The sequence below is a fragment of the Pipistrellus kuhlii genome, unplaced genomic scaffold, assembly GCF_014108245.1.
Source record: "Pipistrellus kuhlii isolate mPipKuh1 unplaced genomic scaffold, mPipKuh1.p scaffold_m20_p_3, whole genome shotgun sequence".
Taxonomy (NCBI): Eukaryota; Metazoa; Chordata; class Mammalia; order Chiroptera; family Vespertilionidae; genus Pipistrellus; species Pipistrellus kuhlii.
Genome location: NW_023425529.1, coordinates 155,542,696 through 155,548,880, shown reverse-complemented (window position 1 = coordinate 155,548,880; position 6,185 = coordinate 155,542,696). Strand labels below are relative to the sequence as shown.

At 34.3% G+C, this 6,185-nt stretch overlaps 1 pseudogene; it reads right to left on the bottom strand.

The window, feature by feature from the left end:
- Window positions 1–3,184: 3,184 nt before the first annotated feature.
- LOC118729695 lies at window positions 3,185–4,886 on the bottom strand (annotated as a pseudogene).
- Between the last annotated feature and the right edge of the window lie 1,299 nt (window positions 4,887–6,185).

Below are 6,185 nucleotides of genomic sequence, written 5' to 3'. Positions count from 1 at the left end.
AGCAAGGCACTAATTACAGACATCTCTCACATCATCACAAGCAATGGCTCAGCCTTTTATATTTTCAGACTCCTTCTCAAATGGCATTTCTGCAGAGTGAACCTCCACAGAAAAAAAAATGATAGTTAATATAAAAGACTCAGAAATCAAATAGGCTTCAGATCAGATTTTCAACAACAATTCTGAAAGCTAGAAGATGAAATTATGTTTGAACTTTCTAAGGAAAATTAAGTTCCAGCATCTTACCCCTCAAAAAAGCTATAGCCAGCCAAACAATCAAGTGTGAAGAATAAAGATATTTTCAGACCTACAAAAATTCAAAATGCTTACCTCGTAATCTCCTCACCTCATAAATCTACTGGAAGATATGCTTCATTCTAGTGAGGAAGAATTTCAAGAAAAAAGAAGCCAGCCAAGTCAGGAGATATATGGTGCATTCCCAACATGGCAATGAAAGTAAACACCAGGGTGGAAGTTCTGTAACAGGTTAAGAGAGCAATCACTTCAGATGGGAGCAAGTCAACAATGGCATTAGACATTTCTTCTAGCAGATGAAAGAAATGTATCACCTAGTGTGAATAATTGTTTTACGAGTAGAATTGGGTTGAATTATTAATAAACATGTAGAAAACTAAAAAAATGAAAAAAAATACCCTTTGGATAACAAACAAAAAACATAATAAAAAGATAAGTAATTCTAATATACTATTTATTTATTTATTTATTTTTAATATATATATATATTTTTTAAAAAAATATATTTTATTGATTTTGTACAGAGAGGAAGGGAGAGAGATAGAGATTTAGAAACATCGATGAGAGAGAGTCATCGATCAGCTGCCTCTTGCACACCCCCTACTGGGGATATGCCCGCAACCAAGGTACATGCCCTTGCCCGGAATCGAACCCGGGACCTTTCAGTCCGCAGGCCGACGCTCTATCCACTGAGCCAAACCGGTCCCGGCCTAATATACTATTTAGTTTAATTGAGTAGAAGACATAATATTGATAGTTATCCAAATGGCACATTTACATACACAAGAGTGTGGTGGAATGAAGAAAAAAAAAAAAAAGCAAAGTCATTATATTGGGAAAGAAATTGTGTTTAAAAATAAGGATACAAAAATAAAAATTCAAGTGTATTATTTAGAAATTTAAAAGTCAAAACAAAATAATTTGCCAAAAATATCAGATAAGTGAGATAAGAGTGAGGCTGTTGCCTATTAAGATTCATGTAAACATGCAGAAACCAGTTTGGCTCAGTGGATAGAGCATTGGTCTGCAGACTGAAAGGTCCCAGATTCAATTCTGGTCAAGGGCATGTACCTTGGTTGCTGGCACATCCGCAGTAGGGGGTATGCAGGAGACAGCTGATGGATGATTCTCTCTCATCCATGTTTCTAACTCTCTATCCCTCTCTCTTACTCTCTGTAAAAACTCAATAAAAAATAATATATATATATATATATATATATATATATATATATATATAAAGATTCATGTAAACAAGTTAAAATTGTAAACTATATGCTTACATGATTTTGACAAAAGTTAAAAAAAGTTAAATTTGAAATATAATTTGTAAGAGTGAAAAGAAACAAATCTGAAAATAAATATAGAGAACATTTATGGAGAAAAGCAATAAAATTTACTGTAGGAAAAATAAGTGACAACAATGGCATAAAAGCATTGTTTTTATTCATAAGACAGATAATCATAAAAATGTCAAATTTTACTAAGTTTATATGATATTATTGCAATTCCAATCAATTCAACTGGCATAACATTATAACAAACTAATTTTAAATATGACATGAAAGCATATGTATGCATGGAGAGATGAAGTGATTTTGAAAGAGAATGCCAGAGAGAACATAATCTTAAAAAAATAAAAAGACAAATTAAAAAGCACTTTGGTGACATAGCAAGACAAGTGTGAGTAAGGTTTGTAATCTAGAGATAATGAAATTACACCAGTATTTATTTCTTGTTATTGATTATTTTCTATTGTTTGTGAGGTGTTAACTGTAGAAATTAAGATGAAGTTATAAGAAAAAAAAATTTACTACTTTTATAACTTTACTTTAATTCTAAAATTAGTTCAAAATAAACATTTTAAAAAGTCAAATTAATTAAAATATTACAGACAAAAAGATGAATGAAAAAAGTAGAATACTGAAACATCCATATATATATATATATATATATATATATATATATTATAATTTCATATGCAATAAAAGTGGTTTCAGTAATCAGTAGAGAGGTATGGGAAAAATATCTCACTCTTCAGTAAAAAAGAAATTATATTCTACCTCATACCATACAAAACATTCAAAAGAATCAACGTGTAAATTTAAAACAAAAACTAAGATGCTAATAGGAAAAAAATATGAAATAGTTTTGGAAATTATGTATGGAGGAATGATTCTTAAGGTTTAAAATATAAACTATAATGGATACAAAAGGGTAAATCAAACAAAAGGTTTTAGATTAAACACTTAGTGGCTAAGAATATGCAATAACATACTTAGCTGCATTAATAACTTTGGATATGTCTATTAAAACCATGGCATACCAGCTTAAGCTTATAATATTGACAAAAAGTAGAAGGATAACAAGTGCTATTAAGATATTAAATAATAAAAATATTTGTACTACTGGTGGGACTATATGGGGCACCATTCTGAGAGCAAACTTGCAACACCTAATGAGATTTATGTAACCCTATATTCAGGCAATCTCATTTCTTAGTAAATATTCTAGAGAACAATCTTGCAGATGTCAAAAGGATTTATAAAAGATAATATTTATTGCCATATTTTTATGGCAAAAAGAAATAAATTACAACCTAAATTTCATATCAGCAATATGTAAATGGTGATATAAGCACAAAATGAAATACTATGCAGTCACAGAAGAAATATAATTATATTGACATATTTAAACCCTGGTATATCTCAAATATAAAAGATTGATCAGCAAAAAAAAAAATTACTGAGCAGTATAGCAAATACTTGAGTGCACTTACAATATAAATAAAAAAACATAAACCTATTAACTAATAAAAAATATGGAAGTTAAAATGTAAAGAGTACCTTTAAAGGTTTGTGGGAAATTCAATAAAATAAATTATTTTTGTTTGTTTGGCTGGGTACAGTGAACTTTATTGATGGTGCATAACAAAATAGGGCTTTCTAAGCCCTCCCCTTCTTTATGGGGTCTGGGATGGAAATTGTGGAGGACAGGAGAATCTCAGTGTGTCGGGGGACTGATCTGGGGCAAGGACTTCCCAGCAGCTGAGGGCCTCTCTTCCTCTTACTGGGACTGGTGTTCCAGGGGACTCTTACTCCTTGGAGGCCATATGGATCATAATGTCCACCACCCTGTAGCTGTAGCCAAATTCACTGTCATACCAAGGACTGAGCTTGACAAAGTCAGAATTGAGGACAATGCCAGCTCCAGCTTCAAAGGTGAAGTAGTGGGTGTCAATATTAAAATTACAGAAAACAACTTGGTCTTCAGTAGAGACCAGGATGCTTTTGAGGGAATGCTCTGATGTCTGCCTTCTTGATATATTCATATTTGACAGCTTTCTCCAGGTAGGAGATCAGATAAAAAACAAACAACAAAAAACATTGGGGGTGGGGAAAGTGGTTCCTGTAAACTTCCCATTCAAATCAGGAATGACATTGCCCGCAACCTTGGCAGCACCAGTACAAGCAGGAAGGGTATGCTGGGCAGCCCCTCTGCCATCGTGCCACAGCTTCCCAGAGGGGCCGTTCAAGGTCTCCTCAGTGGCAGTGAGGGCATGAACTGCGGCCCTGAGTCCCTCCAAGATACTATAGTTGTCATGGATGACCTTGGCCCAAGGGCTTTTGTGTAGGTGACATTTCCGACAATCTTTAGGCAGTTGTCATACTCATCATGGTTCACACCCATCACAAACATGGGGACATCTGCAACAGGGTAAGAGATGATTACCCTCCTGGTTCTGCCCTTCAGGTAATCCCTGCTTTCTACAAAGTAGTGATGACAACATTGGACTACACAACATATTCAGCACCAGTATCTCCCATTTAAAGTTGGCTGAATCTGCCGAAGCTGGTTTGGCTCGCTGGTAGAGCGTCGGTCTGCAGACTGAAATGTCCTGGGTTCGATTCCGGTCAAGGGCATGTACCTTGGTTGTAGGCACATCCCCAGTAGGGGGTGTGCAAGAGGCAGCTGGTCGATGTTTCTCTCTCATCGACATTTCTAGCTCTCTATCTCTCTCCCTTTCTCTGTTAAAAATCAATAAAATATATAAAAAAATAAAAAATAAAAAAAAATAAAGTTGGCTGAATCTTGTTCCTGGAAGTTGGAAGTTGACTTTTCATTGATGACAAGCTTCCCATGCCAAGCCTTGTCTGTGCCTTTGAACATAACATGAAGACAATTATACTAAAACTAGAGGCCCATTGCAGGAAGATTCCTGCAAGAATAGGGCTTCCTGTGGCTATCTCCACCACCCTGCCTATTTCCCTCCCATCTCCACTAACACGCCTTCTCTCCTCCCGTCTCTGCTACCCTGCTTGCTTCTCCGCAGCTTCACTCCCTTCTGCAGCTCTCAACTTTCTTCTACATTGTATTCAGCCTTCATTCTGCACCTGGATATGCAAAATAACCGCCAGCTTGGTTGGGTTCATTTGCATACTCACTTCAGATTGGCTGGTGGGCGTGGCTTGTGTGCATAGCAGAGGTATGATAAATTTGCATGTTACTCTTTTATTAGTGTAGATATGTAGACCATGGAGTTGAGATCAATGAATGGGGTCACTGATGGTGACAATATTCACTTTGCCAGAGTTAAAAGCAGTCTTGGTGACCACTCTGACCTTCACTATCATGTCTCAGGGTTGCAGCTGGCACTATACAGGAAGATGTGGCTGTCTGATGAGCAGGAAGAGCAGAGAGCTAGATATAATAAATTCTAAATCATAAACTGACTAATCTGTCTAGTATTGTTTTACTATTGGTCTCAGAGAGAATTGGTAATTGACTTCTCAAACAGTTCTGTAATTCTCTAAAAACGTTTTCACATGTACTCATCAAAGCAATAGAACTTCAACACAAAAATTTTATGTATTTTAAGAGCTAATTTTTTAAAGTTAAACTCCCTCTTGCAATCTCTTAAAAAGAGATATGATTGCCCCTTTCAAATATAAAGACTAATTTCTTTTCACTCATAAGGTTTCTTGTTCTAGTTAATATTATCTACTTTTGCAGTCTTCTAAGGTCCATATTTAATAGCTGATCTTTTCATCTGTTTCATAATAGCTGATCTTTTCACTTATTCTGTAATTTTGACTGCATTCATCTACGGTTGCTAAAAATCTCCCATTATTTATGTTTCTTCTTTGTTTAATTTTATAGCCAATTATTTTCATCATAGATCTTATTTAAAATGTATTTCTTCTTCTTTTTTCCTTAAGAAACAAATTTATGTGCCAATATCCTTGACCAAAAATATATCAATTGTTGTGAATTTAAGATCAAATATTTTTAAATGATCTTAATCTAAGTATCTAATGAATATAGGGTCTATTATATATTTAATTTAGAGAGTCAATCCAAATTGCTAGTTGCCTATAAAATGTAAGTAGCTTTGAGATGATTTTTAAAAAATATATTTTTTTATTGATTTCAAAGAGGAAGGGAGAGATAGAGAGAGATAGAAGCATCACTGGTTAGAGAAAAACATTGATTGGCTGCCTCCTACATGCCTCACACTGGGTATTGAGCCCACAATCCAGGCATGTGTCTGGACCAGGAATCAAACCATGACCTTCTGGTTCATAGGTTGATGCTCAATCACTGAGCAACACCAGCCAGGCTAAGATCTTGTTTTTAATTGGGCAATAATTTATTTATTAAATTTTAGTAGAGGCAAATAGATGTAACTAGCTATTAAAATGCGTTTTTTTATATTAAAAGAGAAGTATTAATTTCTCCTAATCCTATTCTAGCCTACATGGAACTAAATGTGAAAACTATTCCTTTGCTTATAAATCGAAGTGTTTAATATATTTTCCTTGATCTGAACATAAATTGCAATACAGTTATTTCTCAATGTGTTGAATTATTTAAGTCTGTTGATTAAACGTCTATTTGATACATCAATCAACTTATAGTATTGAAAGTTTATG